The 12,229-nt window shown below is 43.2% G+C and overlaps 1 protein-coding gene and 1 pseudogene across 3 annotated transcripts in view; one reads left to right on the top strand and one right to left on the bottom strand.

Annotated features, from left to right (window-relative positions):
* Positions 1–12,229, top strand: part of PRKN (parkin RBR E3 ubiquitin protein ligase) — a 1,506,714-nt gene that overhangs the window by 1,088,187 nt on the left and 406,298 nt on the right. The gene's annotated exons all lie outside the window — the stretch shown is intronic.
* On the bottom strand, positions 5,856–5,978 carry LOC114008475 (uncharacterized; annotated as a pseudogene).

The following is a 12,229-nucleotide window of genomic DNA, read 5'->3' as shown; positions in this document are numbered from 1 at the left end:
TTACTGCATCGCTGTTGCTGTGTTGGGGCTCCACTTGGCACTGTTTTGTTTTACTGTTTTGGTTACAATATATGTCCCTATCATTGTGCTCAAGCCCTTTCTGCCCAGCCACAGTAAGAAGACCTTAAGTACATGGACTTTGTATTTGCTTTCTTTCCTCTGTTAGAGACACCTTGCACGTAAGATCTTTTAAACACAGTAGGTCCTCAGTAAACGCCTGCTGACAAATGGACTTAGACACAGCATTTAGGTTTGTTTGTTTGGGAGAAAGATTAATAGGGCTCAGCCTCTGAGAGCACTTCATGTTATAGTGCAGCCGCGGCGCTCAAGCTACAGCAGCAAGTTACCACCCACGCACAAGGAAAACGAATTTCTGTACATTTAGGAAAGAAAAACAAAGGCACCGCTGCTTTCAATACAGCCCAGCTATATTTCATGCCAGTGGCATGTTGGAAATAAAGAGAAACAGTAGAGGCTCAGAAAATGCCTCAAGTTCTTCCCCATTTCTGAATTCTCTATCAGTGCTGACATCTGGCAATAGAATATTACTCCAACAGCAATTATATGAACAGAGCATCAGAAGCGAGGTTGCTATTACCAGGAATTACCCCAGTCTCCTTGGTATTGTGTCTGACCAGGAATTTGAGACACAGTGATGCTCAAAGGGTCCCTGCAGTGAGTCAGAGTTTGTCAGGTGGGCACAATGTGTTGTAGCTGTAGCTCCAGCCAGATCCAGCTCTCCAGAAGAGCTTGTTAAACTGCTGACCCTGGGCCCCACCTGGAGTCTGTTCCCGTTGGTGTCGGGTGGAGCTTGGTAAATGGTGTTGCTAACAAACTTTAATGCTGCTGTGGAGTTCTTTGAGAACCACTGCTCTGACAAACAGCAGACCAGGGGGCCATGTAATGTTCATTGTGGGCCGAGATCACCAAGCGGCACTGACACTCAGTTGGTCGGGAACCAGGGTCTAGGCAGCTGCGGTGACCTTATTTGTCACCTCATTTATACAAAAGAACATGGTCAACATTTCTTTTTAATTAGCTCGGCAATTCACCCTAATTCTGTAAAAGCTATGTGGGAGAATCCTACATCAAATGAACACAAAATTTATAATTAACCAAATCTTTTCTGTTTGTTTATTAAAATTATATTATTTTTATTAAGAACAGACACATATTTAGTGAATAAAAATGAGAAGATACAGATAAACAAAAATGAGAACAAGAAATATAATCTCACTAGCAAGAAAAATCACAGTTGACTTGAGATACTGAAGATCATTTCTGAAGCTTAGGAAAACAATGGGATTGCTTCTCCTGAGTCTTCAGTCCTACAATTTTGATTCAAATCATCTTTGCCTTTTGTTATCTGCTACACTGGACTCAGTGTTACCACTGGCAACCTCCTAATATCAGTGAGTGACGGGTCTCAGAGCTACCTCACTTCCCAGAAGGCAAAAACTATGAAAACATCTAATGTGAGTTTCTTCATAATAGAAACCTACTGAGTAGACATGCAACTGCCCGAGACTGGTGTTACTGCCGTCAGTCACGTTGCAGCTGGGAAAGCCGTCGTCTCTGGTTGTTAGAGGGTTCTAAGAAGGAACTGGAGAGCCGGCCCTGTAGCACAGCAGTTAAGTGCTGTGCATGGAAAAGCAGACTCCACATGGCCTACTGTGGTTTGAATCTGCATCCCTGGCTAGGTGCATGTGTGTGCATGCCCCAAATCCTGACAAGATGGAAAAATGAGAAATAGAAGGGATTATGGTGTGAGCGCACACCACTGGGAATGGGGGAGGGTGTGCACTCTCTCTCTCTCTCTCTCTCTCTCAGTCTCTTTCTCTCTGGCAAATACATGTGCCCTCTGGAAATAAATAAACACCAAAATGGAAGGTATTGCAAAAAATAATGTGAAGTACTACAGATACCTTATTATAAAAACACGTGAGCTCTTGGAAGTTTACTGTAGAGAAGTGCCAATCCTAGGAATACCCATTTCAAGGATGTGGTGAACACTGACATGTGTCTCTGGGGAAAAAGCCAACAGAACATTCTCTTGCTCGGTGCTGGAAATACTGACAGAAGTGCTTCATCAGGTGCTCCCTATCTGTGTGTTCACTTGAGAACTCTTGTGGGATGGCTTCCGCAATGTCTTGATCCTTATGTTCCAGACAAAGAATGCAGTGAAACACTCCAATAGCAAACTAAGGGATAGCTTATTAAGTAAAAGTGGAGATATATTCCTGAGATATAAGAGCAGACCGAGCACAGTACAGAAAGACTGGCCAAGGGCCCTGGCAGTTACTTCTGTGAGATTTCTAATTCCTTAACTGGGGTCATGTTGTTTGATCACTAGCTGGGCCCGCTGATTGTTCTCATCTCTTTAACTCTATCAAATGTGGCCAGGCCCGCTGATTTATCTCATTAACTTTATAAAATATGCCTTAATCAGCTAGATATCCCACAATGGAAATCTCCCACCTGCATTACCTCAGTTGAAACACTTCTGTCTTGATCAGTTTTTCCTTCTAACTGCATGAGCAGATGCTCCAAACTTCTTGACACAGGGATGCGGTGGTGCAGCGAGACATGGGTTCTTTTCTCACACTCACAAAAATTAGAGACTGGACATGGAGAGGGCATAGCAAGTGGAGTTTATGAAGAGGGGAAAGGAAGAACAGAGCTCCCAAACAGGTAGCAGGTACCCGAAAAATGTGTTGCAGAAGGGGAGCTGGGGCAGATGGGGGCAGAGGAAAAAGAATCTGGACCAGAGGGGCTTTGTTCAGACCTCTTATGCACATGCTCCCCTCGTGATAGTATAGGTTATGCTGTACTTTAGGGTGGTCTTGTAGTCATGAGGCCCTGAAATGGGAATTAGACCCCACTTACAGGTAGATAAGGTAAAGACTCCAAAAGGTAGCCACTATGTTTTTCTTTTAATGAAATATTTGTTTTTCCTCTGATGGTCTGGTTAATATACAATATACATGCCTTTTACATGTCTCTAAAGAATGTATGACTCCTTACTAATAACACAGGAGATAGGGATATTGAGCACACAGCCAGGGTAAAGATCCAAGATGGAGTCACAGTAGCTAAGTGTTCACAGACAAAAGCTGGATGCATTGAGACTCAAAACAACTATAGCTAAGGACAACAGTTTCTATTTAGTAACTATATTCTAACAAGAAGTACAGAATACTATGGTCTGCTGACCCCTCAAAGAATAGGGTAATAAATCACTCAAACTACCATGTGACTATTTTTAAAAGTTCACTTCCTTATCAAAAAGCCAGTGCATTGCTTGGACTGCTAGATAAAAACCCCTCTCCTCCAGCCCCTCTTTGGTAACCCATTCAGGCCTCCTTTCACTACAGTGGAAGCTTCTTTTCCTTTCATAATAAACCCTGCCTTACTCTCCTCTCTGTGTCCATGTCTCTAATTCTTCATAAGCATAGGACAAGAACCAGCACAGGTATTGGGTCTTGTCAACAGAAATAACCAACTCTGCAAAAATAGTAATTAATGTGGTTTATTTTTAAGCATAAATTTGAGTGACCTAGGCCCAGAAATAAGGCAAAACATGCCTCTCTCTTTGGGTGATCAAGTACAGGGATTCCTTTTATTTGATTTTGAGAGTGAGAGAATTTAGTGAAGAGCTTTCCATTGGCCTGGCTCAAAAAGGTGGAGCATGTGGAAGCGAGCCTTGTAGGTTTGGGGAAGGTATTAGTAAAGCGTGTACTTTAACAGAGATAAGGAGACTTGTATACAGTCACAGGATACTGTCCCAAGGGCAGGATATTGGGAAAGTCCTGTTATCAATGAGTCAAAATGGTCTGTTAATGATTATGGGTGTGACTCACACATTACAAGGACACTATGCCAGGGACAGGATATAAGATTTTTGTTATCAAATGAGCCACAATGGCTGTGGGTGTGACTCATCTCAGGCCCAATGGAAGGGATTTTAGAAATAAGAAAAAGCAGTCAGACTTCTGTCCTCAGTCTGATAACCCAGCACTCCTGTATCAGCCCTACATAATGGTGGCTAAGTGGAAACTGGTTTCTTCAGAGGCTGTTAATTTGAAAAAGGTCATTATTTCAGTTAACCTCGAAGGCCTGATGATCCATATCTTGGAATTCATCCCTCAGAATCAGGGAGGGTCCTGCCCAGCAATGAGCGCCTTGCCCTATTCTGGTCTTTGTGATAATGCTTTTACATTATCTGAATGTTCTGGACTATGTCTGTGTGACCATTTGGTCTTTGTCTAATTAAGTCCCCTGCAAGGGGTCATGGATTCTTCAAGAATAAGATTTGCGTACCTAAGGGCAAAAAGGAATATAGTGACTTGGAGAGGAGAAGAATTAGGGTCAAACAAAAAAGGGGGGTGTGTGATTTAACAGTCAGGGGCCAAACAGCACAGTGGCTCTCTTCTGGGGGCAGCTTACCTGCTTCCATTTTCTAGCTTTCTTTCTGCCTCAGTTCTGCTTGGGTCTGAAAGTAAATGAGGACGTTGTTTTTTCTTTTCTTTACTGTATTTGGTATCTTAAATTGCCTTGGTTTTTGCTTTTTTAAAATGGATACTCCCTGTCTTACTTCATTTGGTCTAACAAAATACCAAAGACTGGTAATGTATTGGGAAAAGAAATTTATATTTTATAGTTCTAGAGCCAGGAAGTCCAAAATCAAGATGTGAGCATTGAGGTCTGTCGAGGGCTGCTCTCTGCCTCCAAGATGGCACACAGTTGCTGTGTCCTCATGTAGGGAAGGCGGGAAGACAAGAGATGAAATCTCCTTGTAGCCTCTTTCCTGAAGGCCTCAATCTCATTCATGAGGGAAGAGCCTCATGGACTGATCACCTCTTAAAGGGCCCACCCACATCACACCTCTTACTTTTGAAACTCTCATGGTCAGACCTGGATCTCTTTCTTCTTCTCTCCTCAGTGTCTGTGATTGGCCACAGCCACCGTTGCTTGTCCTCCATTGCTAATATCAAGTCTCGGTATATTTTACTCAGGCCAAGCCACAATGGATCATTGCATCATAAACACAGTGCTTCCTTTAAAAGCAACGTAAATGTGGACAAATGGCTGGAGAGTGATGAAGCTGAGGTCCCCAGAGGAATAAATGCACAGGTTTAGTCTAAAGCAGAGCTGTGGTACAATAGGAAATATATTTGGCCTTTGTTTCAGTTCCTGTCATAGCGCTTCTGTGTGATAGAAGTATCTTTTGCTATTCATGATGAGCCCCTTTGAAAATTACTCAATCTAATCTAATGAAGTTATTGAGGATGGGACCCCTGATAAGCCTCAGGATGAGAGGCTCACCAGAAATGCCAAGTGATTAGAAGATCAGAGAGTTAGAACTTTCAAGCCCACCCACCAACTTCTGGGAAGGTAGTCTGGAGACTGAACTGAATATCAAAGCTATAAAAACTCTGGGCTCAAAGTTCAGTTTGGTTCTCCTTTTAACCTGGACATGCTGGTCACATCTGAGTGCCCATGATCCTCACTGACTGGGAGAGACTGGGGGATCACAGGGAGAGACTCTGTGGAGGGTGCTCATGTTGGTGTACAGCTAGTCAGTTAGAAGTACAGGTGGCTCGGCCTCGTGATTGGGTCTGAAGTAGGGGAAGTTTTATGGGGCTGAACCTTCCACTGTGGGATCTGGCACTATCTTCTTGGAGGTGGCACTGGAATTGATCTGACATGGTCTACTTGGAGGTAGCATCAGAACTGAATTGAAGCATAGGACACCCAAATGGTATTTGCTGCAGAATTGCTTGGTGTGCAGGGGAAAGCCCACACTTGTCACATACGTGTTCTATGGTAAGTGTGCACGTGAGTAGAAGGGTAAGAGCAGTTTGTTTTTTTCTCTTATTCAAGAGCAAATACGGTAGAGGTTTAGAAAAGTTTTCAATTAGCATTAATTGCCCCTCGGATAAACCTCATTGGCTACAATACTGCCACTGCGCAAAGCTATGGTAGAGGTTTAGGAGAATCAGCAGTATGAATCTTTGGATACTTGAGGCCTGTCAAGAGAAAAAGAGTAGGGTTCACTGTGTTGTCTTTTGTGGAAGAACATGGATCCATGTGGAAGTAAATTTAATAAGAAACATATTTATATTCAAAATAGGAAGGAATTTTAGAATTAGTATTATTGGAAAATGGAGTGGAACTTACATGGAAATCACAAGTTCCTAGTCATTACACAGTCTGGATACATTTCTGAAATATCATAAAGTGAACTCCAATACAGATAGAAAGTTGTCATAGATGTTCTTCCAGTGTCACTAAGACATAAGATGCAGGATATATGCTTATGAGGCTACAGGATCAGTACAGGTGCATCCTCACCAAGATCCCTTCTTCAATTTGTCTAGTTTATCCTGTTGTTTCTATTTGAATATTCTATTTGCTATTACTTTAATTTTTCATCTTTTTTGTTTTAGAGATATTTTTGCTATAGGGAGTGTGTGTTCATCATAGACAGAGATAGAAAGAGAGACAGAAAGCGAGAAATCGCCCCCAAGGGGAGAGGACCATACCATAATCCCTTCTCCATTCTCTCAGGATTTTGGGCACACACACACACGAGCCTGGCCTGAGTTTTAAGCTGCCAGGTCCAGGATCATCAATACACGGTTGACTACATGGGAGTCCAACAACATAACCATTACACCATCTGCTGCTCCCTTAATTTAATTTTAAAAGTTTATTTATTTATTTCATTCATATGAGACAGAGAGAGTCGGGCATTCTCAACAGAGCCTTCATGCAGTGGACCTGCTTGGAGCTGGGATCCCAGGCATGAACCCAGAGTCTTCCTTCCCCTCCGGCCTCTGGCATTGCATAGCAGCACCTCTGCTGCCTGTGCCTCCATACTGGGCTGCACACGATCTACTTCTCAGTCATTGTAAGTGTCAGTAGTGACTCCATACCGCTGCTTAGGTGGAACCCATTGACGTGAGGCCCACGTCTGAAACATGCTCCCAAACGATTTTCTCACTTTCCATGTCCGTCTCTGTTACCATAACGCTAACTTGGCTGTTACCTCCCCTCTCAACATCTGTCATCTAAATTGCTTCTTTTGCCTCATTTAAATGTTTTTCATCATTATCCAAACTTAGACAAAACTCCTGTTCTCAAGAAGTTAAATCTTCTTCTCTTTTCCACATACAATGACTCTCTTCTGAGATGTCCTCCACATTCATGCATATGCATAAATAGATACGTTTATTAATTCATGTATAACATATATGTAAATAGTAGTGTGTCATTTTTTTGTAATAATGATAATATGTCCTCTGCCTGTGTCACCATCATGTCCCTTCCTAGTTACTTGGTGTGTGTGGTTTCCTCTCTTCCTGCATAACAGTCAACCTCCTTAGGGCAGTAACCATAACTTTGTTTTATGTTCTGGGACTGCTCTTCATTTTCCAACCCAAGCAATGGTACACAGTGAAAACTGTAGATGATCTTACTTTCTTCCCTTGCTTATTTTTTAAAAAGTGGTGAAAAGATAGGTTTTTCAATTTCTTATCTTGTTTATGTCGTAAATCAATAGGAATAAGAAATATCGTTCCTCTATCTACCAGTGGGTAAACCATTACAAAGAAAAAAAAATGTGCTACCTTATCAAAAAAAATAAAGAGAGAGAAAGAGAAAGAGAGAGAGAGGAAATAGGGAGAGAGGAAAGAAGAAAGAAAGCAGATTTCCGTGACTTGTCACAGTCACAGTTTGGAGAGTGAGAAAATGTCCCGTTCCCCGCTCTGACTCATGTAACTGAAGCTTGTGGTCAGCAGCTAGCTTCAGGTCAAATGAAAAGAGGAAAAAAAATGGAATATTTTACTTTATTGTGAAGTTCTATTATTCCATAAAATAAAATGTGAAAACACTAGAGTAGAAGTTATAAAAGGAATGCCCCTCAAGTCTGCCATCACACAATCAATTTAAGAATTTTGTTTTAATTCACAAGTTTCTAAAAACAAAGCTTATATGTGCTCTATACAAAATTTCACATTCTGCTCATTTCACCGAACATTTGTTTTTAGAATTTTCTGTATTATTAGGAAGGATTATATTTATAGCTAGAAACAGAAACTTTGTATTACAAATGCTCGGCACAAGTCTCAATATTTTAAAATATTATTTCATTGAATAAGGGCAAAATATTCCAGCAATGAGAAGCAGAGTATATAGATCTTCATTTCCTGGTTTTGAATATTTAGATAATTTTTAGGACTTTCAGAAAAGAACATTCTTTTTAAAGGAGAATCTCCAAGCTATATACAAATATTGGAGCTAATTGCCAACCGTCTTTTCTTATTCACTGCAAGTTTGAATCCATTACCAAGAAACAGACAACAAAGGTCGTAGGATTAATCGGAGTGATCCCTTGACATATTGCACAGTAATTAGATCAGAATTTGGTACTCTGATTTCAAAAGCAAGAGACAAAAACATTTGCTAAAATCTATTAATAAAACTACCTAAATGTACATAGTGGAAGGTATCACATCTAAAATATCTCTATTACACTAATATTTTAAAGATACACTAAGAACGGTGGCTTTTTATGCTAATTAGATTACTGCTGTTCAAAGTGTGACATTTTAAAACACCTGTTTAATGTATTTGTTATGTCGAAAATGTAAAAATAACACTTTGATGTAGAGCATTTGCGAATCATCCATATGCCTGAGTGTCCATATGGTATTATAAATTTTAAAAAGCATTTCTTTCCTATTGGAGAGAGTGATTTTTCATTAACTCCCAGGGGACCACTTATTTTGTGACTATTGTTCTTTCGCCCTACCACACTGACGTTCCTTAATGCACGGTGCTGATATACTCTATTGATTGTAGCAGCAACAACCTACTCAGAATTAATCTCCATTTCTCTTATGACCATACACATTTATTTAGCTTAACAACCTTCCATTTTATTGCTAGCATTAAAATATGTAAATTATGAGTAACCACTTTTCCAAGGGTTATTTTTTAAGTAGATGATACAATATCCCACCAGAAATTAACCAATAATAGTGAAGTCAATATTTCTTAGACCTCAACGATCTATTATGCTTCGTAGCTACCAAACGCATGTGTAAGACAAACAAGGAGACATGAAAAATTAAGAACTCAGTGGGAAATATGTGATGATCATGATTTGGGCAGTGAAAATTTCTATAATTTTTTTCAATATAGCTTTTCTAAAAATGCAGTTTTCTCATCTTTCCTAATTATCATAAAATAACATTTAAAACTTCTCTCTTCCTGGCTCTTTGGGTATATCTTCAGTGTAAGAATAGAACAAATGAGCCACCTGGAATATTTCAAACGTATGTCTGAATGCTCCTTTTCTCTCCCTGGCTTTCATCTATTGATTCCATCCTGTGTCCCAGTCAAGCCCTAGAAGACATGTCTAAGGCACACTTGGCCCCTCATGGCATGGATGACAGCTGGGCAGAGTTCGACAGCCTCTCTGCAGGGGTTTCGAGAGGCATGAGCCCAGGTGTTATGGGGCACCATGGTGGGCACATGACCCACTGAGCCAGTTGGTGGTCACTTCCCTCAGCGAGATGACTCCTGAGTGATGTCCTGAGAACTGAGTAAGATCCTACAGGGGCAAAGGTAGGTGATGAGAGAGGACACAGAGGCACGAATTAATCCATGGGCTGAAGTTCAGAGAAGGAGGCGGGGGTGGAGCTGAGATGGTGTGATGGAGAGGAGCCTCCCCAGGCTAGCAGGCTTTGAGTGGCAGCGAGGTGAATCTGGATCCCCGTCCTCTGGGCTCTGAGAGGGCTTCCAAAGGTGTTCATCTGCTCAGATTGGCACTAGATATGGAGAATGGCCATAAGGTATGCCAACTGAAACATCCCCATTCACCTGATATCCCTTCCTGGCCCAGGAAGCTGCTGAGAATTTAGAAATGGGAGACTGGTGAAGACTCAGTGGTCCTCACAGAATTCAGGAATTCCTGTGTTGTGATCCAAAACTGAGTAAGAGTGGTACTGTTCCGCACCACAGCTTACCAATGGGGCTTCTTCCAATCACCCACAAGAGGCCTTAGTGTCCAAATGATGACTAGTGCATTAAGTGTGGTGAGGGGACCAGCAGATAGTGTAATGGCTACATCGCTGGACTCCCATGTGTTGACCGCAGTTCAAGTCCCGGATCCAGTGGCTCAAACTCACACCGGGCGCATGTGTGTGCGTGCCCAAGATCCCGAGAAGAGAATGAAGGAGAAGGGATCGTGGTGTGGCCATCCCCCCTGGGGGGTGATTTCTCACTTTCTGTCTTTCTGGTGAGCGCACACGTCCTGTAGCAAAAGCCTCCCCCCCCCAAAAAAAAATAAAGCTTCTTTATATTAAAAAAAAAGGGGGAGGTGGTGAAAAATGAGTAGTTTGGGGAGGTAGAATGGGGAATGTGGAGGCAGGGAGGGAGAGGACAGTATGCCTCCAGTAATGGAGCGCTGAGGATCCACATTACCCCATTTGTAGGAGAGAGATAAGAGCTCCTGGAGGCAAGGCTGGGATGCTTGATTGGTTCGGTTTGGGTGAGGGCAGGGTTTGAGGCAGGGTAATGACATAACTGGAGCTTGGTACTAGTGATTGAAGTCTACAGTGGAGTAAAAGCTCCACAGGTGCAATGCCACCGGGGCGAGACCAGTGTGGCCACCACAGAAATATAGAGGACAGGAATTGGCACAGAAGTGAGGTTTCGAGTGCCTCCTGCTATGATGTGTCTTCCATCTCCCCTTTTGCTTGGTAAGAGGGAAAGTCAAACGTATGTCTGAATGCTCCTTTTCTCTCCCTGGCTTTCATCTATTGATTCCATCCTGTGTCCCAGTCAAGCCCTAGAAGAGATGTCTAAGGCACACTTGGCCCCTCATGGCATGGATGACAGCTGGGCAGAGTTCGACAGCCTCTCTGCAGGGGTTTCGAGAGGCATGAGCCCAGGTGTTATGGGGCACCATGGTGGGCACATGACCCACTGAGCCAGTTGGTGGTCACTTCCCTCAGCGAGATGACTCCTGAGTGATGTCCTGAGAACTGAGTAAGATCCTACAGGGGCAAAGGTAGGTGATGAGAGAGGACACAGAGGCACGAATTAATCCATGGGCTGAAGTTCAGAGAAGGAGGCGGGGGTGGAGCTGAGATGGTGTGATGGAGAGGAGCCTCCCCAGGCTAGCAGGCTTTGAGTGGCAGCGAGGTGAATCTGGATCCCCGTCCTCTGGGCTCTGAGGGGGCTTCCAAAGGTGTTCATCTGCTCAGATTGGCACTAGATATGGAGAATGGCCATAAGGTATGCCAACTGAAACATCCCCATTCACCTGATATCCCTTCCTGGCCCAGGAAGCTGCTGAGAATTTAGAAATGGGAGACTGGTGAAGACTCAGTGGTCCTCACAGAATTCAGGAATTCCTGTGTTGTGATCCAAAACTGAGTAAGAGTGGTACTGTTCCGCACCACAGCTTACCAATGGGGCTTCTTCCAATCACCCACAAGAGGCCTTAGTGTCCAAATGATGACTAGTGCATTAAGTGTGGTGAGGGGACCAGCAGATAGTGTAATGGCTACATCGCTGGACTCCCATGTGTTGACCGCAGTTCAAGTCCCGGATCCAGTGGCTCAAACTCACACCGGGCGCATGTGTGTGCGTGCCCAAGATCCCGAGAAGAGAATGAAGGAGAAGGGATCGTGGTGTGGCCATCCCCCCTGGGGGGTGATTTCTCACTTTCTGTCTTTCTGGTGAGCGCACACGTCCTGTAGCAAAAGCCTCCCCCCCCCAAAAAAAAATAAAGCTTCTTTATATTAAAAAAAAAGGGGGAGGTGGTGAAAAATGAGTAGTTTGGGGAGGTAGAATGGGGAATGTGGAGGCAGGGAGGGAGAGGACAGTATGCCTCCAGTAATGGAGCGCTGAGGATCCACATTACCCCATTTGTAGGAGAGAGATAAGAGCTCCTGGAGGCAAGGCTGGGATGCTTGATTGGTTCGGTTTGGGTGAGGGCAGGGTTTGAGGCAGGGTAATGACATAACTGGAGCTTGGTACTAGTGATTGAAGTCTACAGTGGAGTAAAAGCTCCACAGGTGCAATGCCACCGGGGCGAGACCAGTGTGGCCACCACAGAAATATAGAGGACAGGAATTGGCACAGAAGTGAGGTTTCGAGTGCCTCCTGCTATGATGTGTCTTCCATCTCCCCTTTTGCTTGGTAAGAGGGAAAG

This window comes from Tupaia chinensis, unplaced genomic scaffold (genome assembly GCF_000334495.1).
Source record: "Tupaia chinensis unplaced genomic scaffold, TupChi_1.0 Scaffold000346_1, whole genome shotgun sequence".
Classification (NCBI taxonomy): Eukaryota; Metazoa; Chordata; class Mammalia; order Scandentia; family Tupaiidae; genus Tupaia; species Tupaia belangeri.
This window is presented reverse-complemented; position numbering and strand designations above follow the sequence as displayed.